General features: G+C 39.6%; 1 long non-coding RNA gene across 2 annotated transcripts; it reads right to left on the reverse strand.

Moving 5' to 3' along the window:
* Positions 1 to 1,603: 1,603 nt before the first annotated feature.
* On the reverse strand, positions 1,604 to 3,513 carry LOC143304293 (uncharacterized). Of its 2 annotated transcripts, XR_013061026.1 has the most exons (4): positions 3,271 to 3,513; positions 2,405 to 2,487; positions 2,081 to 2,170; positions 1,604 to 1,980 (listed from the first exon to the last, which is right to left on the reverse strand). It is a non-coding gene; the product is annotated as an uncharacterized LOC143304293 (long non-coding RNA). The 2 variants fall into 2 exon arrangements; XR_013061025.1 differs by having other exon boundaries at positions 2,405 to 3,513.
* Between the last annotated feature and the right edge of the window lie 19,092 nt (positions 3,514 to 22,605).

Raw genomic sequence — 22,605 nt, forward strand, 5'->3', positions numbered from 1 at the left:
TGTATACAAAGAAGGCAGGGCGAACGCAAACGCAGACGCATTATCTAGGAACCCTCCGGAAGTTTGTTTACCAATCAGAAAGAGAGAGGAAGTCTCACCGATTCGCTATCCTGTCTCAAAAAGATTCGAAATAGATACGTCAACCGAAGACTCTCCCATATTCGAAGCTAAACCACACGTCTTGCCTCAATCCAGTGATTCTAAAAATCAAGGAAAGGGTTTTACCCGAAAACATTTTACAATAGAAGAAACCCCCATAAAATATTTAGACCAAGCATTAGCAGAAATCGATGTAAGTACAGATAGAGAAATAACCAATCGAGAAAAAGAAGGCACGGATACAACAAGCGAAAAAGAGACCTCCACTGTAATTCCAGAACTAATTCAACAACGAGAAAAGGACACGAGACCTACGATAATTGCGGAACTAAGAATTTCAGAAACCCGAGACTCAATTGCGAGAGTAAATGACCATAAAGTAGTATTTATAGATATACATGGCAATCCGATAGATAAAGGAGCCTTACAAATGAAGGAAACGGGAAAATTACCTCGTTATGAAGATTTAATGTTAGAAAAAGCAAGATTGAATTACGATTCTGGAAAATACATTGTATTCCTACCGATAAAGGAAAATAGAAATATTCCAATAACACCAGAAAATTTATTAAACTCGCTAAGATCTCTATTAGACGCAGTAAATGAAAAACAGTTAACTTCGTTCAGCATTAGCAAAGGAAACTTGGAGGAAATACCCTGGCGATATACAATCAGAAAATTAAAGGAAATATTTATGGAAAAAACCTTAACCATCACCATTTGCACTGGGGAAGTAATTACCCCATCTGTGGAAGCGCGGAACAACATAATACGAGAAAAACATGAATCAAGCGTAGCAGGACACAAAGGAATAACAAAAACTTATCAAAGAATACGACAACATTACTATTGGGAAAATATGAAAAAGGAAATTCAAGATTACGTAAGAACATGTAAGGAATGTCAATTGAAGAAACTCACAAGAATAAAAGCAAAGCAACCAATGATACTTACAGACACACCAGGTAAAGCGTTCGATAAGGTTAGTATGGATATTATAGGTCCATTACCAAAAACCCAAAAGGGAAACGAATATATATTAACTATCCAAGACTTATTAACAAAATACTCAATTGGGATTCCACTAGGAGGAATCTCTTCAGCGGAGATAGCGGACGTTCATGTAAAGCGATTTATTTGTCGTTTCGGGTCACCGAGAGCTATTCTCACTGATCAAGGAACGAACTTTACATCCTCACTAATGAAGAAAGTAGCAAAGAGATTCCGCATCAAACAATATACCACGACGGCATATCATCCACAAAGTAACGGTTCAATCGAAAGATCTCACCACGTGCTGATAGAATATCTCAAATTATACATTGAAAATTCCAAAAATTGGGACGAATGGGTAAAATTAGCTATGTTTTCCTATAATACCTCTGTACACGAAGGAACGAAATTCTCCCCGCACGAATTAGTTTTTGGACATCTAGCCAGAGAACCTACTGGTGAAGTAATAATCGAAGAGAACATGGAACCAACTTACGCAGAATCTGTCGAAGATCTGTTCGATAAAATTAACACCGTACAACGAATGGCAAGAGAAAATTTGATAAAATCCAAACTAAGATCAAAAGAATATTACGACCGACGAATCAACCCCCAAGATTTTAAAGTAGGAGATTCGATATATTTACTAAAAGAACCCAGTAAAGGAAAATTCTCCGATCAATATACTGGACCATACAAAGTGCTAGAAATCTTGCAGAACCAAAACGTCAAGATCGAAGTAAAAGGGATTCCGCGAACGGTGCATTTAAACAAGTTAAAACTAGCGCATAATCGAAATAAGCAATGAATAAAGCGATTTCAGTGGGCAACGTAGTGCGGTAGTATATGTTATAGTGCTGTTCGTCGAATAATACAGATATCGAACACCTAAAAGGAAAAAGGAAAATTATTATACGTGTTTCAATTATTGCTTAAATATAAAACGTGTTAACTCAATGAACAATTAACTAGTGAAAGTGAAAGTTACCTTGTGAACAAGTGATCAACATACAAGAAAGTGTACGTGCAAGTATAGGTTATGGATCGTTGTTCGTGGAACACAATGTATGACAGCTACCTAAAATAAGTGAATAAATTAGTTTCAATTGTCTCGGTGCAAAATACAAGGTTACTAAATGTTATAATTATATTATGGATAAATCAAAAGGAGGTGTAGCACTGTTCGTCGAATAATACAGATAGCGAAAACCTAAAAAGAAAAAGGGAAAATTATTATGTGTACTCCAATTATTGTTTGAATATACAACATGTCGATTCAATAAATAATTAAAAGAGGGGAAGTGAAAGTTACCTTGTAAACAAGTAATCATCATACAAGAAGGTCTACATGCAAAATAGGTTATGGCTCCCTGCTTGCGGAACACCATGTACCAGCTGAAAATAAACGAACGAATTAACTTCAATTGCCTTAATGCAAAGAGCAGCATCGCTAAATGTTATAACGGTGCTGTGGAGGCGTGGCACTGTTCGTCGAATGACACAGATAGCGGAAACTTGGAAAAAGAAAAGAAGTTTATTACGAGTGTTCCAATTACTGTTTGAATGTAAAACGTGTTAGTTCAACGAATAACGAAAACAGTGAAAGTGCAACTTACCTCGTGAACAATCAATCACCATACAAGGAAGTGTACATGCATGGATTTCGCAGATTAACAAGAAGAAATAAAATAGCTGATAAATATAGAAAGTGGTTAGAAAATAATTAAGATAGATTAATTGAGAGTTAGTAATAAATATAACCGGAGTAAAAGGATATTTTATTATGTATTAATCTACGTAGTATTGTTATATTATTATATCTAACATGTAGAAATGGATTTTGTACGCATATATGTATATAATTCCAATCCAAGTAGCATTCATAATATTTATTTTCACTGATAACAAGTACGTAAAACCTAAAATAAAACAAAGGTATTAACAATAAAAAAAAAACAAAAAAAAAAGAAAAAGGGGAAGAAGCAAAAAAAAAGAAGAAGAAAAAGGAAAGAAAAAAATATAATATATATAAATATAAAATTTTCTTTTTCTATAAAAGGTTATTCCTATTTCTGATAAACTCGAGAAATGAAAACATTGTACCATGATACACTGACGCAAAGATACACACCACACAGAAGAAACTAATAGAGAACGCTTTAAGCTTGGCAAACTTACCGCCCGACGAATTTGCATACACCATAACCAAAACCCAGGACACATGGCTTTGATTGTTATTTAATAAGGTTTTGGGTTTATAAAATAACGATTCACTTAGATTCGTTTTCTCCAATATATTTCAGTCTTATAACACGTCTTACCACACAGGAATCTCCAAGTCAATAGAACAACGTGGTCGACTTCTAAGACAAAAGAGCGTCGTTAGAAGTCGTACCAACTCAGCTTGTAGTAAGCAGCGATCGTACCAACTTAATATTTCTCAACACTCCCCTTTGATCGCTAGTTTCTACAAGCCCCATAGCTTTGGTAAATTGCTGAGTCTTAATCCTATTTAAGCCTTTGGTGAGAATGTCAGCCACATTCTCACGACTAGGTACATAAGTATAATCTAGTATCCCCCTCGATACGCAGTTCTTAACGTAAAAGTAACGCACTTGGACGTGCTTAGAACTCTCAGCAACTATTTCGTCCTTTGACCATGAAATAGCTCCGATATTATCGCAGAATATCTTGCAGGGGCGAGGGCAATATGACAGTTGACCCAATTCCTTTAACAGTAAAGAAATCCACACTGTTTCCCTTGCTGCTTCCTGCATTGCCACAAATTCCGCTTCGCACGTCGATTGAGCTATAATCGGTTGTTTTTTGGATAGCCAGGATATCGCACCACCAGCGAGTATGAACACATACCCGCTCCTGGATTTCCTGTCTACCGTACAACCCGCAAAATCCGAGTCGCAAAACACCTTCAGATGTTGCCCGGTCCTTTGGTATACTAACTTCAAGTCTTTGGTCTTTAGTAAATATCTGAATACCCGCTTCACTGCTTTCCAATCGGATACAGTCGGATTCGCGAATCTTTGGCTTAGTTTCCCTATTGCACACGCAACATCAGGAGGACTTACTGTAGCTACATACATTATGTGCCCCACAGCTTGTTCATATAATTTACTGTCGAAAGGCTCATCACGTTCAATATCAAAACCAGCCTCACATTCTCTAGCTAGCGGTGTCGACACTCCCACCACCCCAACCTCACGAGTAATGTCAAACAGATCCAGCATTTGACCTATCTGTACAGATTGATCGAATACTACAGTGGTGCTGTTTGGCTTACTCAGGTGGATGAACAGAAATTGAGTGTCTACACCTAGCATTCTAACATCTAATTTGTCCTTAATCCTAGTTTTGAATATCTCAATCCACTCATTCGTCCCAAACACAAGGATGTCGTCCACATACACAGCTACAATAAATTTTTTAGACGCATCCACATACACACATGGACCACTCACTCATGGGTTCAGACTCATACCTCTTAAAATGCTATTGATGTGTCTAAACCACATTCTTCCAGCTTGCTTCAGTCCATACAGGCTCTTTTTGAGCTTACACACAAATCTAGTTCTGTCTTTACCTGGAAATCTAAAGAGTTCTGGTTGCTCCATGTGTATATCCTCATCCAGAGGGTTGTTGAGATACGCACATTCCACATCGATGTGCTCGTAAACCCACTCATTTTCCGCACATAGAGCAAGCAGAATTCTTAGAGTTCTGCGTTTTGCTATTGGATTAAAGGTTTCTGAATAATCTACTCCAGGCCTCTGCCAGAATCCCCGAGCTACTAGCCTAGCCTTATACCTATCAGGGTCTCTCTTTATCACAAGCACCCACTTACAGTCTATAACGTTTTTATTTAAGGGTCTTTGCACAATGTCCCACACATCTTTACTTTTTAGATTGTCTAGTTCCTTCCTTATTGCATCAGTCCATTTTTGAGCGTCTGGCCCCCTCAGGGCTTCATACACATTCACAGGTACACACACGTTTTGAGTTTTACAAACAGTCGCAGTGTGAGCACAACAATCACATATTCTTGGTTTGTGTAGTCTTGCCGACCTCCTCGGCACAAACGGTACACTCACAGTATTCACTGGATTGTCCTCACACGTTAAACTGTCCATAAAGTAGTCGGTTTCCCCTTCGTCGTTTTCTCCGTCACTCTGTGTCTCGACGTCAGTTTGACCGGCTTCTCCCCTATGTTCAAAGGTTTCTACATCCCATATCCATTCCGAAGACTTATCCTTTATATGGTTAGTTTCCGCCTTAGCGCTCTTGTAGGGAAACGTGTTCTCCTCGAACCTGACATGACAGGATATTATCACCTTTTGGATCTTCGGTAGGTAAATTCTATAACCTTTGACCTGTCTGTCATATCCCACAAATATCCCCTCATCCGCTCTGCTCTCGAATTTTCCTCCGCTTGGACTCTTTAGATGCCAGACTCTGCATCCAAACACTCTCAGTCTGTTTATCTCCCCTTGGAGGTCACATCCCTTACCCTTCCATAATTCCAGTGGGATCTTGTCTCCGATGGCAGCGGATGGGCATAGGTTTCTTATGTGGCATGCCGTGTTCACAGCCTCCCCCCACAGATAGTCAGGGAGTCCAGATTGGATGAGTAAACATCTGGACATCTCGACCAGGGTTCTGTTCGCTCGTTCAGAGACCCCATTTTGTTCAGGGTTTCTAGGAACAGTTTTCCTGTGTAAGATGCCTTTCTCCTTCAGGTAGTTCTCGAAGTTTTCTCCTGTGTACTCACCCCCGTTATCTGTTTGAAGGGCACTTATCTTGGATTGGTGTAAAGCCTCCACCTCCGCCTGGTACTCCTTGAAGCACTTGAGTACTTCATTCTTCCTACTGATGATTCTGACGTTGACACATGTGGTGGGCTGTCTTCGGAAATGGTACTTTTGTCATTTTCCCTTTCACGCAGACCCCGCATGGTTCCTCATGTATCCTAGAGCCCTCCTTCACGTTCCTCACAGGGATCTTTCTCATCGCGTCCCCATGTAGATGACCTAACCTCTCATGCCATGACACGATACCTTTGTACGCCTTAGCTTCAATAACCTCGGCGTGGTCGTCATCATTTCCAGGTTCTTCTTGATCGTTCTCCATGGAAACGTTTGCTACATGCCTCTCAGGTGGTATTGTCTCTAGGTAGTACACGTTGTCTCCTACCTTTGAGTTAAATACCACATCCCCATGCCAATTGAGTGATCGAGATTAGATTTACATCTAATTCAGGCACCCACAGGGCGTTCGACAAGGATAGACTCCACCCGCCACAGGCTTTGGTCATCTTCACGACGATCGTGCCTTTTCCCTTGACTTCCAGGTACCCCTTACCAATCCGGATCTGTCCAGTCGCAGGCACGAAGTCCACGAACCGATACCTATCCGGGGTCATATGGTTTGAGGCTCCCGAGTCAAGATAGCTGATCCTGTCCCTTTCCACGTGGTTGATAGATGATAAAGCCAGTGTGGAGATAAGTCCCTTGGATCTCGGTTTATCTTCCGATCCTTTCTCCACTTTGTTTTCTGGGTCTTTCTCTTCCTTGTCTTCTTTTCCCTCATGGCAGTTGTACGATATGTGGCCTCGTTTTCCACATTTATAGCATTTTTTATCCTAAGGGTTTTTGTGCTTTTTCTTAGCGCCATCTTGATTTTGTTGGGGCTTGGTCTTCGATTGTTTGCAAGCCGCCATTGCACTGTTCTTCTCGGAGGGACCCATGGCCGCTTCCATTCTCCTTTCCTCAAGTAGGAGATCGGATTTCACGACCCTCGAGGTTAGATTCTTATCGAGTCTCACCGTCCTAAGATATGTCGCGTAGTTTGGGTCCGCCACGAGGCCGGCTAAGATGAAACACGCCATCATGTGGTCTTCGATTCTTAAACCTGCGTTTAATCCTAACTGGATTAATACCGCAATTACAATGCGCGTTCAAAGATAAAATTTTCTTTTTACTTAGTCGCGGCTCTCTTTTCTTGACCGAAAAACTAAAGACACCGAAGCGCAAAATACTATACAAAATTTCTAAAGATGAGCGCAATAACGAACGTAATAACAATGAACACAAAGAGTGAACAAAATAATTATGAACTGTAATAACGAAGATCGCAATAATAATGAACAAAGAATAATGAACGGTAATAACAATGATCACTATAATAATGAGCGAAGAATAATGAACGAAGAATAATGAACGTAATAAGAATGTTCACCGGAATAATAATGAGCAATGAACGTAATAAGAATGTTCACCAGAATAATAATGAGCAATGGACGTAATAAGAATGTTCACCGGAATAATAATGAGCCCTGCTCTACGTTGCTTTGCTTATTTATGCCATCCCCCACGGGGTGGTGGTCCGCTGGGGGTACGCTTATGATTGTGTTTGCGATTTTGATGTTTTTCCCTTTCTTGTTGTTTCCCTAGGTTTCGGTGATCGACGTTCGAACAATGTTTGCGGAGGCATTTCCATCAGAGGTTCCTTATTATTATTATTTTTTTCCTTTTATATGTCTTTTGCTTTTATGTATGATATATATATATTTTTTTTTTTAAATGTGATATCTATTTTATGTTTGTTAAATATATGTATTTTTAATTTTATATTTCCCCCTTTTTAATTAATTATATATATATATATATATATATATATATATATATATATATATATATATATATACATGTCGGGTTTACATTAGAATTAGGGTTAGGGGCGTGAATCATCTTACTCGAAGAATAGGGTCTGCGTGTGGCGAGCCACGGGACAGAACCCGTTGGAATGTTTACTGTCGCGTGTCGCCACGAATATTTCTTTTAAGGAGAGCTATAGAATTACTCCATACCTTTGTTAAACAAAGCGTTCATCCCGTAACCGCGGCTACGTTCGGCGACTGGCTGTCGCCTCGAGCCCAAGCTCATTATCACAACTCTCGAACAATTACAATCGGATTGAATAACTACAATTGTTCAATTACAGACTCCGGTGTTCTTTCATCTCCGACATATATATATTTTTTACATTTGTAGTTGCGCACTGATTTTATTAAAGAAAAGTGTTAAGAATGTGTTTTCATGATTTATTTCTCGCGACTGACTTCCATTAATCCCTAATATTCCTGTCGCAATACGCGTGTAAATCTAACATGGCTGCTCATAAATGTCATCAGTAAAGTTATAGTGACGGGTCTTTAGTTTTGCTTGATATCGAAGTAATTTTCCGTGTGCCGCTCGTTTTTCCTTATTCTACCGCAATTACAACATTTATTTATTAATATTGTTTTAAAGTGACAAAAGTATTGTTCGTGTGAATATACGTATATATATATATATATATATATATATATATATATATATGTCGGGTTAACATTAGGATTTAAGGCGCGTAACGATTCTTCGTTTGAATTAGCCATTGTTTTACAAAACAGAGAATATATTTACACGAATAAACAAGGTTTTACAAATATTATGAATAATGAATTCTTATAAATGATATGATTGATTAACAAATGATAAATTAGATTATTAATTAGATTAAAGAATAATAAGTTTTATCGAACAATAAAATAAACGAATAATATATCTTACGATTTACTAATTTAACGAATAATGAAAATTAACGATTGATAAATTTACAAATATTGAATTTAATTTACGCTATAAACAATGATCCGGAGTTCAAACGAATCCACGGTCAACGGGAAAACTTTAAACAATTTTTATAACACAAAAAATACGTTTGCTGAATCACTCGGAAAATTACTCGATGTATCACTTTCCAAGGCGATCACACGAATGCTCTCTGATTAAAATCTTTTTCGTAATCCGACTGCATTTGTTTTTTATATTCTCGCTGGAAACATCGAGAAGGTTCCAATCGTTGTTGCTAGGCAATATCTGTCAGAAGTTTGTTATATACTCCTTGGAAACATCGAGAAAGATCCAAACGCCGTTGCTAGGCAGTTTCTGTCTGGAGATTGATTCCTCATACAACGTGTGTCCCATTATATCGACATCTCTAAAGTACAATTCTATGTGATTTCTAGGGAGAACAATACAACCGATCCACACCTTCGTCAGGCAAAACGTTTATCCCGTGACCGTGGCTACGTTCAGCGACCAGTTGTCACCTCGAACCCACTTTCGCTTTTCACAAATGTCAAACAATTACAGATGACAATTACTTAATTACAGTTATGATAAAATCTGGGCTAAAGCATTAAAAGGCTTCCTCAAAATTGCATAGGGAAGGCTCCGGTTTTCATTTCATCTCCGACATATATATATATATATATATATTTATGTTGTGTGTCATTTTAATATGGCTAATGTTTTGTAATTCTTCGATTGCGTTATTTATTGTTTTGAGTAGTTTATTTTATAGAGTATTCGATAATATAAAACATACGCGCACACATACATATATATATATATATATACACGTATTCATATGCATATTTCTCCTGGCAGTGTAGTATTCATACGAAATGAAATGTCAATTATTTATTTATCCTTTACCGGAATGTAGGCTAGTTTTAAGTATGTATCTTAGATTATCGATTTGAATCAATAATGTAGAATGCGCATACATTAATAGTAGTTTAGTTTAGAATATAATTTATATATTTATATATAGACATGCATGTTCCGTAATATAGTTCTTATTTTATAATTCTTTACCGGAATGTAGGCTAGTTTTAAGTATGTATCTAAGATTATCAGTTTGATAGAATTCGCACACATATATATATTTCTGACAATGTAACCTTCATTTCTTTAATAATACAATATTGTATGTTTTATGTATTCGTTAAACTATTAGTTTTTGACTTCATGTATACTTATATTTCATAAATTGATAATATTGTATTTATTGCATAGTATTGGAAGCACTGTCTCTAATATTTACTAGGTTATTACATGTTCGGCATATATGTTTATACTTATATGTAACTCTCCAAATTGATTGATTGAAATATATTTATATATATATATATATTCCTGGCGTTTCAATTATTTTCCCCTTTTGTAGTTATTCTTATTTCCTGGTTTATTTAGAATTGTGTGTATATGTATTTTGTTTATTGGTTGGATCCGTCAATCGCCCTCGTTTTGTTAATCCTTCCTTTTGTTTCGTAGTGCCGTGTGTTCGTTTGTGCATTCAAATCCTTATTCGCGTGTTTTGTATAGAATGGTTTTCTTGTTCTTGTTACGGCGCGTGCGGAGCGCGGGACGTGACACCCCCGCCCTTGGAGTTCAAATTTCCAAAGGAAATTTGACTGATGGTATCCCTAAGTTCGCTCAAGGCGGACGTAGATGTCGTTGGTAGTTGAGTGACTACCGGTGTTATCGATATCCCTTGAGGTTGTGCAGTTTGATCATCGATATTTCGTCTTCTTTTGAGGTATAGTAGCGGGTGGGTGACTGAGCCGCATATTGCTCCTAATAGGGCGATTCCGCATTCGTAAGTTTCACGTAACTGGTATCCGTGTGCGGCTATATATATTATTGTCTTGATTAGTTTAAATATTGCGAGTATTCCAAATATTGCTGCACTGACAGTTCCAAATTTCATAAAACCAGTCCATAAGCTTGATACGGTATTTTTCGCTATTGTCGTTAATGTGTTTTGTCCATCATTCCCAGGATGTTTACTGTTCCAGGGACGATTGTTTTTCCTGTTGCCCTCTGGCCAATGCGTTCAAGACTGCAGATTTTCTGCCGGGAACATGACGTGGTCCCGTAGTGCATCGAGGTCTTTTGGGTATACATTCCGCTCGTGGCCAACGACGATGGTGCTGAATATCGCCACGTTTGGCGCACGTCCGGGCGGAGTTCCTGTGGTGCGATTCCTTTGCCAAACGGGTAGTTCCGAGTAGCATTTTGTTGTATGTCGTACCTTTACTTGTACCGGAATGCATTTGACTATATGGACCGCTTCTCCTGCGATCAAAGCCATGTGTCCTGGGTTTTGGTTATGGTGTATGCAAATTCGTCGGGCGGTAAGTTTGCCAAGCTTAAAGCGTTCTCTATTAGTTTCTTCTGTGTGGTGTATCTTTGTGTCAGTGTATCATGGTATAATGTTTTCATTTCTCGAGTTTATCAGAAATAGGAATAACCTTTTATAGAAAAAGAAAATTTTATATTTATATATATTTGTTAAGGAAATTCGAGGATATGGGAATACAAATTATTGCCTACATTTCCCACACAACAGTTATACATCTATATTACTCTCTGAAGAACGTCTTGCACGCACGCTGGTCGCCAACCGACTATCCTAGATTCTTCTAACATCTGGCAACAGTCTTTTGTCTCCACTAAGACCTTGACGCCCTCTGGCCCTTACACACACACTCTCATGTACAGTGTAAATGTATCACTTCCCTAACAACGTTATATTTTTTTTCTTTCCTTTTTTCTTCTTCCCCTTTTTCTTTTTTTTTTTGTTTCCTTTTATTGTTAAAACCTTTGTTTTATTTTAGGTTTTACGTACTTGTTATCAGTGAAAATAAATATTATGAATACTACTTGGATTGTAATTATATACATATATGCGTACGTATTGGTAAGTAGTATAAATGAGATTTGTTTTATTGTTATAAATATATAAGTATATATCATCAATAGGAACAAATATCACAAATGTACCTTGTTTTCGAGTATATATATATATATATATATATATATATATGTGCGTGCAATGGTAAATATGACGGCTTATTTTTATGAGTCACTTGCATTATCAATGGAAGTGAATGTTATAAATACCGCCTACTTTACAACATGCGTGTATATATATATAGTGGTGAACATAAGTGAAAATTATATGCATAGTTATAAATGTTGTTTGTTTACAGGTGGATAGCATCAGTGTTTGGTTTCGTGAGTGGCGTACAAATACTTTACAGTTCCACTGTGTGGATTGCTATTCATGTTCTTCCATCCGTCGTTCAGAAAATGGTTGATGAGTTCGCCATCAGTTCTGTACACACATATAAAAATAGTTAATGTATATATGTAGTATCGTGAGTGAGAGGCCTGGGAGTTGGCGGGTGAACCGCGTGGAATGTCGCGAGAGCCGAGGCGTTTGTTTTTGATCGCGTAGTTTTGGAAAGAGGAGACCTACGTGATCTTGGCCACGAGCGGTTGCCAAGGGACGGGAGAAAAGGAATCAACAAACGGAGTTTGCGAGTGGCGTTGCCGAGAGAGTGTTGATTGCATTTTGTGAAAGTCGAGTCGTTATCTAATTATTTAGTTGTGCTGTTTTCTGTACGTTTGGTGTGAATAGTTCAGGTTGAACAACAATCGTCTTTTTCTGTCCGATTAACATCTGTATCATCCATTCCTTGTAAATATATTATATCACGATATTACATTTTTGGGGGCTCGTCCGGGATTGGACAAGACAGAAAACGAAACGGTTTAACAGAGCTATTCGAGCTAGTTGTGAATTTACCGGTACGCGGTGCGATAAAAGACGATATCGTTGACTGTTTAAGTTTGTGTAGTGTGAAAAATGGCAAACGTCGGGGACGATTGTCGGGTGAAGAGGGTTCGACGCTGGAGGAGCTGAGGAGTAAGCTCGCGCGAATGAACCTCCCTATATCTGGTGCGAGGTCAGTGCTGATTGCAAGGCTGAATCGGGCGTGTAGGGCTGGACAATCGTATCCTAAGGGATCGACGGGCGGTGAAGAGCTAACCGGTCAACGAGATTTAGGAAATGTACAGAGAGCTGAGCGTGATTGTAACGAAGATGAAAATTTTGAGAAAATGAATACGAAGGAGTTGAAGGAGCGCCTCGCTAGTTTGGGTTTAAAAACGACGGGAAGAAAAGTAGAATTACGCGCACGGCTTCAAGCGGCCATGGATGGTAATGACATAACGTCGGAAGAAGAAAGCGACGACGAAAGTGAGTATGAAGATGACAAAAAAGACGCAGGAGGATACAAGAGAGGTACGCGAAGGGTGTATCAGGACCGTGATGAATATTGTCGAAGGGCATGTGTTGGTTCGACACTGAGTTTTAGAGACGTCGAAGATGCATTAGAGTCGTTTAGTGGCAACAAAGGTGAAAATGTCGAACGATGGTTCGAGTCGTTCGAGGAAGTCGCTGATACGTGCATGTGGTCGGATGGGCAGAAGGCAGTCTACGCGAGGAAGCTGCTGAAGGGATCAGCGAAAATATTTGCGAGCTTCGAGTGTCATGCCAGGACTTGGCATGAGTTGAAGAGGGGGCTAGTGAAAGAATTTTCGAGGAAAGTCAACAGTAGGCAAGTACATCAGAAACTTGAAGAAACAAAAAAGGAGAGTGATGAAGCATGTTTGGCTTACATGTACCGCATGCTCGAAATAGCCAACCATGTGGACATAGAGGAGGAAGCAAAGGTGGAATACATCGTGGATGGAATAATAGACGACGAGAACAATAAGGCTATATTGTACGGCGCTACATCAATCAAAGAGTTGAGGAAGAGGTTAGTGATGTACGAAGAGCAGAAGAGTCGCAGAATAAAGTCGATTGTGAAGCCGGCTAAAACCCAGAAGAACGGGAAGCCCAGTCAATCTGTAGATGCAATGAAGAAAAGAAGATGCTTCATTTGCGGTAGTGAGGATCATGTAAGTGTTATGTGTCCGGAGAGGGGAGAAGGTGTTAGGTGTTCCGAGTGCAGCGGATTTGGACATATTGCAGCGAGGTGTACGGCACGACCGAAAGAGACTTGCGTAGTGTCAAGATCCGAAAAGGGGAAGTATGTGAAGGAAGTGGCGATAGATGATTGTAGGTTTGTGGCACTAGTGGATACGGGTAGTGATCTCACGTTCATTCGATCAGACGAGTATGCGAGGTTAGGGTCACCACCCCTAGGTAAATGCACGCTTAAGTTCGACGGTGTTGGTTCCGCTGGCAATGAGACCTGGGGTGAATTCACCAAGGTAATGACGGTTGATGGGTGTAAACTGCCAATCACTTTGCACGTTGTTTCAAACAAAATATTGACGAAGCACGGCCTGTTGTTAGGCACTGATTTTCTGGATCAGGTAGAGTTACGGGTTAAACGAGGCGAAGTGACTTTCTTGCGGCTTGACGAACAGACTAACAAAGACGTGCCGGATGTGTTTAGAGTTAACGTGGTAGAACAGACCGACGAAACAGACCTAACACACGTACGGGAACCGCATTATCGTGAAGCGATTCGCGATATCGTTAGGGGGTATAGGCCGGAGAAAAAGCGGGACGTTGGGATAACGGCAAAAATCGTTTTAAAGAGTGACAAACCTGTGGTTCGAAGGCCGCGAAGATTGGCGCCTTCGGAGAAAAAAGAGGTGGACGAGTTGATGGAATTATGGACAAATGAAGGCACAATAAAACCGTCAAACTCAGAATATGCAAGTCCCATAGTTGTAGTTAGAAAGAAAGATGGTTCTATCAGAGTCTGTGTTGATTTTCGCGAGCTTAATGAACTTATTGAGTGTCCACATTTCCCATTGCCTTTAATTGATGATATTTTAGATGCATTGCAAGGTACTCAGTTTTTCACAACGTTGGATTTAAAGAATGGTTTTTTTCACGTGTGTTTAGACAAAGACAGCCGAAAATATACATCTTTCGTTACGCCATCGGGGCAATATGAATTTTTGAAGTTGCCGTTTGGTTTAAAGATTTCACCCATTGTGTTTCAGAAGTATATTTCGATGATCTTTAAGGAACTAGTAGGTAAAGGTATTGTTATCGTGTATATGGATGACATTATTATTCTTGCAAAGAATTTAGAGGAGGCGTGGGAACGTTTGCAAATGGTCATAGAGTTAGCTGAGCAGTATGGGCTAATTATAAACTGGGGAAAATGTCGTTTTCTGCAGCAGGAAATTGAATATTTGGGGTATATAGTCTCAAAAAATACCATAAGGCCGTCTACACATAAAACTAGGGCAGTAGCAAACTTTCCCAAGCCAACATCTGTTAAAAAGGTTCAGAGTTTTTTGGGACTTACGGGGTACTTTCGAAAATTTATTAGGGGATACGCGAAGATTGCTAAGCCTTTGACGGATTTGTTGAAAAAGGAGGTAAAATTTCAGTTCGGCGATCGAGAAGTAGAGGCCTTTGAAATCTTGAAAACAGCGCTTGTCAACGAACCAGTGTTAAAGTTGTATAGAATGGGCGCGGAGACTGAGTTGCATACAGACGCGTCCGCAGAGGGTTACGGAGCAATTTTAATGCAACTAGATCTGGACGATGGAAAATTCCATCCGGTCTACTTTGCCAGCGGAAAAACAACTCTCGCCGAGGCAAAGTACACCAGTTACGAACTGGAAGTACTAGCAATTGTAAAAGCGTTGAACAAGTTTAGAATATATCTGTTAGGTATGCCGTTTACTATCGTCACGGATTGCCAAGCGTTTGCTATGACAATGAAAAAGAAAGATTTGTGTGTGCGTGTAGCCAGATGGGCCTTGTTACTAGACGAGTTTAAGTATCAGGTGTGTCATAGGCCAGGTAAAAGCACGCAGCATGTGGATGCTCTGAGTAGAACCCCCCTGCCGAGCACTATGTATGTAACGGAAAGTGAAGACGGGCTGATTGCACGGTTGAGAAGTGCACAGAACAAGGACGTTGAAGTCCGTAGGATTTTAGACGCCGCAACGTGCAATCAGGTCGATGGGTATGTAATAAGGAACAATATTTTGTATAAAGAGTGTAAGGATGATGTGTTAATAGTAGTACCGAAGGCTATGCAGGTTCAGGTAGTCAGGCAGGCGCACGAGCGTGGGCATTTTGGGGTCACCAAAACAGAAGCTATAGTCAAGAAGGACTTTTGGTTTAAGGGGCTACGTGAAAAGGTCGAGCATGTGGTATCTAACTGTCTCGATTGTATCCTAGCCGAACGAAAATTGGGCAAGCAAGAGGGATATCTAAATCCGTTAGACAAAGGTGACACACCGTTAGACACTTACCATATTGACCATGCGGGCCCTATGACAGCTACAAAGAAAAGATACGCACACATCTTTGTAGTAGTGGATGCGTTCACGAAGTTTACGTGGCTTTATCCTACTAGATCTACTGATACCGCGGATGTTATCGATCGACTGAAGAAGCAAGCGGCTGTTTTTGGGAACCCACGACGAATTATCTCTGATCGGGGAACAGCGTTCACATCCAACGCGTTCCAAGAGTATTGCGAAGAGGAAAATATAAAGCATTTATTAGTCACGACGGGGGCGCCGAGGGGGAACGGGCAGGTAGAGAGGGTAAACAGGACACTCATACCTTTACTAAGTAAACTGACTGCCCCTAAACCCGATGATTGGTATAAACATGTCGACCAAGTACAGAAATACCTGAATTTTACATTAAACAGGAGCACGGGAAAAACTCCTTTCCAGCTACTTGTCGGGGTCGAGATGCAAACTAAAGAAGACCCACAGATCCGAAAATTGGTTGAAGAAGAATGGGTGGTGGAAAATTGCTGCTACTCAAGAGGAAAATCGGAGGCACTACAACAAAAGAAGAAAAGGTGCGAAACAGTACCTAAGTGGAGAGTTGGTGGCCATAAAGAGAACGCAGTTTGGCCCAGGATTAAAACTGGAAGGAAGATTTTTGGGTCCGTACCGGATAGTGCGAGCAATGCGGAATGATCGCTACATTGTGGAGAAGGTAGGAGAGCATGAGGGGCCAAAACGGTCATCAACTACTGCTGATTTTATGAAACCTTGGGTCATAAACGCCGAAAGTGACGCATCTGATGACAGCGAGATAGAAGGCAACATCTGAGGGCAGATGTTATTGCAGAATGGCAGAGTGTAGTATCGTGAGTGAGAGGCCAGGGAGTTGGCGGGTGAACCGCGTGGAATGTCGCGAGAGCCGAGGCGATTGTTTTTGATCGCGTAGTTTTGGAAAGAGGAGACCTACGTGATCTTGGCCACGAGCGGTTGCCAAGGGACGGGAGAAAAGGAATCAACAAACGGAGTTTGCGAGTGGCGTTGCCGAGAGAGTGTTGATTGCATTTTGTGAAAGTCGAGTCGTTATCTAATTATTTAGTTGTGCTGTTTTCTGTACGTTTGGTGTGAATAGTTCAGGTTGAACAACAATCGTCTTTTTCTGTCCGATTAACATCTGTATCATCCATTCCTTGTAAATATATTATATCACGATATTACATATATATATTATTTATTTTTTTTTTATATATATAATTTTCGTTTGGATCTGTTCCTTTGTACGAATACTGTATCCCTGTATATAATATAATATATATAATATGTTATAATTATGTTAGTTGTTATTTATTATATATAGTTTCCTTAACTCTCTCCCCCTTTTTCTTGTTTTTTTTTTTTTTTTTTTTTTTATTAGTACCTAACATTGCTATTATGATGCTGTATTGTATTGCATTGGCTGTTATTTGTATGTGCGCGCGACGAATTTTTCAACATGGTCGCTCGCGTGTCTCTTTGGTATGGCGCTGGTTTAATGTCAACAGTAACGTGTTGCTGAAATAACTAATTAATTGTTAATCACTATAATTTTATTTAGTAGTGTTTTGTAATATTGTTTTGTGTTTCATGATATTGTGTGTGTCAATACCGTGTGCTACTTTAATGCGATAGCATGGATTGTATTGTTACCGAATTTCAATAGTCATTGTTTCGATTATACGTGACTTGCATTTATGTAAGTCTCGTTTAATTTAGTTAATGTTTTGTGTATTGTGTTACCAGTTATTTCGTGTAGCATAACTTTATTCCTTTGCACCGAGTTCAGTCATGTCTTGTCGTTAATATTTAGTTAGTCTATCTTGATTAATATATATATTTAACAAATATTTAAGAAACAATGGCGAGTGTAGTGGAATCGTTGGACGAAGAAATGGTTTTGATATTGTCGGAAAAGCGTAAAGCATGGGATGCGAACTTTCGCGATATGAGTGCAAAACTCGCCGAATTACAAAGCGGCTTATTCGAACTTAAAACAAAACAAGAACCTAAAACACCCGTATCGCCGCCGACAACGCAACAAGAGACGGTCCAGCCGAGTGGACATACCCAGCCAATTAAGCTAAAAGATGCGATCGAATCGGTGCCAGTGTTTGACGGATATCGACCATCGGTATTCCACTTTTTAAGAGTTTGTGAACGCGCGCGAAATATGATTCCCAGATATCAAGAACCTCAATTGGTAAAATTGTTAGTAAATAAGCTCCGTGGACACGCGCTCCTCGCCATCGAAGACACAGAATTAATGAGTCTAAACGATTTCGGAAACAAATTAAAGGATCTATTCGGCCCAAAGAAATTTCTTAACGAATATAAAGGGGAATTAGGAACGATATTTCAACGACCCGGGGAAGACATATTACATTATATGGATCGCGTTAGAAATCTTAGATTAGCAATAATGGACGGAGAAAGAGGCGACTACGGCATCATATCCCCCGATATCCAAGATACTATAGATTGGGAAACGAAAGAAGCTTTCGTTAAAGGACTTCCGAACGAGGTATATGTGCGAGTAAAAATAGCAGGGTACCATACTTTAGAAGATGCGTATCGTCAAGCCGTCAAAGCAACACACGAATTGAAACAAATAACCGATAGAACGCGACCCCAACGACCGACACCCTCGAACTATTACAGACGCGACAACGCACATCCTTCGAACACTAACAACAATATCAGGAACAACCGCCAAGATCGAAGATCGCTACCTCCATCGCAGAATTTTTTGAATTCTACAAGACAAAATATCACGTGTAACTATTGCAAAAAACCCGGGCATCTAGTGAAAGACTGTTACAAATTTAAAGCCCGAGTAGATGCCGGATTAATCGTACCCTATGCTTCGAGACCATCGGGAAACCAAACACGTCCTTCGGGAGAATGGGGCGAGCCACGAAGGAACGATACGCCGAATCGCCCAAGAGTACAGGCGGCAACCAGGCGACCGGCGCCGACGGCAACAAACACAACAAGGACAGCCATCCCCGCGAGATCGACTCCACCACCCATAACGAGAGACAGAGCGAACGCAATGCCGACCATAAGATCGAACGAACAACCACTAAATATTGTGGGGGAGTCATCCCACAACCAAACGAGGTCACAGACAGAGAATCCAGAATCTCAAGGCAAAAGGAAAAGAGTGAAGCACAAGCAACCGGCGAAGGAAAATCATCAGGAGTTGAATTCAGATTCGGAAGGCGACCTCTCCGAATTATTTCAATAAAATTTAACGATTCCCCAACGACCCCAACTGCACGAATAGTTTCCCCAGATCTAAAGACTAAGACGAGTTTATTATTAGACTCTGGATCGGAAATCAACATTATCAAGAAACCTGCTATACTCGATTCAGCCATCATCGACGAAAAGGAATCAATCGAAGTGCGAGGAATTACGGCAACGAGCCTGGTCTTCTTAGGGCAGACGGTAATACAGATTGCGGGCCATCCGGTTGTTTTTCATGTAGTCGATGATTCATTGCTAATCGATCAAGACGGAATCCTAGGATCCGAATTTTTTGCAGGTTGTAAGGCTCGTTTAGATTATGAGGGAAAACATATCAGATGGGGAAATATTTATATTCCCTTCGATACTAAAGAAAAAATAATTATACCGAAGCGAAGTTCAATAACGTGTTCGATTAATATCGCTAATCCAGAGATAAAAGAGGGATTTATTCCAAGAATCGAGCCGAACAAGGGAATCTATCTTGGTAATGCAGTTGTGAGGAATCATAAAGGAAAAGGTTACATAAGAGTAATAAATACTACTTCGAGAGATTACGTATTTACAACACCAACGATGGTAATTAAAGAATTTGAAAATCCCCCCCCCCCCCCCGCTCCCGCTTCCTAGGACAGCGTGCAATACAGTTCTAAGATCGGAGGAAAGTAGATACGATAAAATAAATGAGTTACTACGACTCGAACATTTGAACGAAGAAGAAAAGGAAAATGCTAAAAAATTGATTCGTAATAATCAAGATAGGTTTCATATTCCAGGAGATACATTGGAAGCAACCGAAGTTCTGGAACATAGGATAATTACAACGGATAATATACCCATCAATACTAAACAGTATCGATATCCACCAATACATCGAGAAGAAATAAATCGACAGGTCCAAGAACTACTAGATACGGACGTAGTGGAACCATCAATATCTCCATATAACTCCCCGTTATGGATTGTGCCCAAAAACCCGATTCGCAAGGAAATAAGCGCTGGAGATTAGTCATCGATTATAGAAAATTGAACGATAAAACGATTGGCGATGCCTTCCCACTACCCAACATTACAGAAATATTGGATCAATTAGGAAGTGCAAAATATTTTTCCACGTTTGACTTGGCATCGAGCTTTCACCAGATCCGTATGTCACAGGAAGATGCCCACAAAACTGCATTTTCGACACCATACGGGCATTTTCAATTCAAAAGAATGCCCTTTGGATTAAAAGATGCCCCAGCAACATTTCAACGTTTGATGAATTCAATATTATCTGGTCTGCAAGGAATAGAACTATTCGTCTATCTGGATGACATAGTGCTTTATTCCACGTCTCTCCAAGAACACGAAATTAAATTTAATAAATTAATGGAAAGACTGAGGAAAGCTAAATTACGATTACAACCTGATAAGTGCGAATTTTTACGACACGAGGTGAATTATTTAGGACATATAATTAGTGAGGATGGCGTGAAACCCGACCCGAAGAAAGTCGAAGCCGTATCAAAATTTCCACGACCAAAGAGGGCGAAAAATATCAAACAATTTCTGGGACTAGCAGGATATTACAGAAGATTTATACCCCGATTTCCCCAATGTCGCGAAACCATTGACACAACTATTAAAGAAAGACACTTCCTTTAAATGGACAGAAAATCAAGAAAACGCATTCAATAATTTAAAGACAGCGTTAGTGACGAAACCCATCCTGCAATATCCAGACTTTTCGAAACCCTTTAACCTTACTACAGACGCATCAGGATATGCAATAAGCGGTGTACTGAGTCAAGGGCCAATCGGAAAGGATTTGCCGATTGCGTATGCCTCAAGGCTATTAAATCCCGCCGAACAAAACTACTCTACCATAGAAAAGGAGTGTCTGGCAATTGTTTACAGCGCAATGCACTTCCGACCGTATCTTTACGGAAGAAAGTTTACCATCGTAACCGATCATAAACCTTTAGTGTGGATGCATTCTATCAAAGATCCTACTTCAAGAATTTGGAAATGGAAATTAAAGTTATCGGACTTCGAATTTGATATTGTATACAAAGAAGGCAGGGCGAACGCAAACGCAGACGCATTATCTAGGAACCCTCCGGAAGTTTGTTTACCAATCAGAAAGAGAGAGGAAGTCTCACCGATTCGCTATCCTGTCTCAAAAAGATTCGAAATAGATACGTCAACCGAAGACTCTCCCATATTCGAAGCTAAACCACACGTCTTGCCTCAATCCAGTGATTCTAAAAATCAAGGAAAGGGTTTTACCCGAAAACATTTTACAATAGAAGAAACCCCCATAAAATATTTAGACCAAGCATTAGCAGAAATCGATGTAAGTACAGATAGAGAAATAACCAATCGAGAAAAAGAAGGCACGGATACAACAAGCGAAAAAGAGACCTCCACTGTAATTCCAGAACTAATTCAACAACGAGAAAAGGACACGAGACCTACGATAATTGCGGAACTAAGAATTTCAGAAACCCGAGACTCAATTGCGAGAGTAAATGACCATAAAGTAGTATTTATAGATATACATGGCAATCCGATAGATAAAGGAGCCTTACAAATGAAGGAAACGGGAAAATTACCTCGTTATGAAGATTTAATGTTAGAAAAAGCAAGATTGAATTACGATTCTGGAAAATACATTGTATTCCTACCGATAAAGGAAAATAGAAATATTCCAATAACACCAGAAAATTTATTAAACTCGCTAAGATCTCTATTAGACGCAGTAAATGAAAAACAGTTAACTTCGTTCAGCATTAGCAAAGGAAACTTGGAGGAAATACCCTGGCGATATACAATCAGAAAATTAAAGGAAATATTTACGGAAAAAACCTTAACCATCACCATTTGCACTGGGGAAGTAATTACCCCATCTGTGGAAGCGCGGAACAACATAATACGAGAAAAACATGAATCAAGCGTAGCAGGACACAAAGGAATAACAAAAACTTATCAAAGAATACGACAACATTACTATTGGGAAAATATGAAAAAGGAAATTCAAGATTACGTAAGAACATGTAAGGAATGTCAATTGAAGAAACTCACAAGAATAAAAGCAAAGCAACCAATGGTACTTACAGACACACCAGGTAAAGCGTTCGATAAGGTTAGTATGGATATTATAGGTCCATTACCAAAAACCCAAAAGGGAAACGAATATATATTAACTATCCAAGACTTATTAACAAAATACTCAATTGGGATTCCACTAGGAGGAATCTCTTCAGCGGAG

This window comes from Bombus vancouverensis, unplaced genomic scaffold, assembly GCF_051014615.1.
Source record: "Bombus vancouverensis nearcticus unplaced genomic scaffold, iyBomVanc1_principal scaffold0029, whole genome shotgun sequence".
Classification (NCBI taxonomy): Eukaryota; Metazoa; Arthropoda; class Insecta; order Hymenoptera; family Apidae; genus Bombus; species Bombus vancouverensis.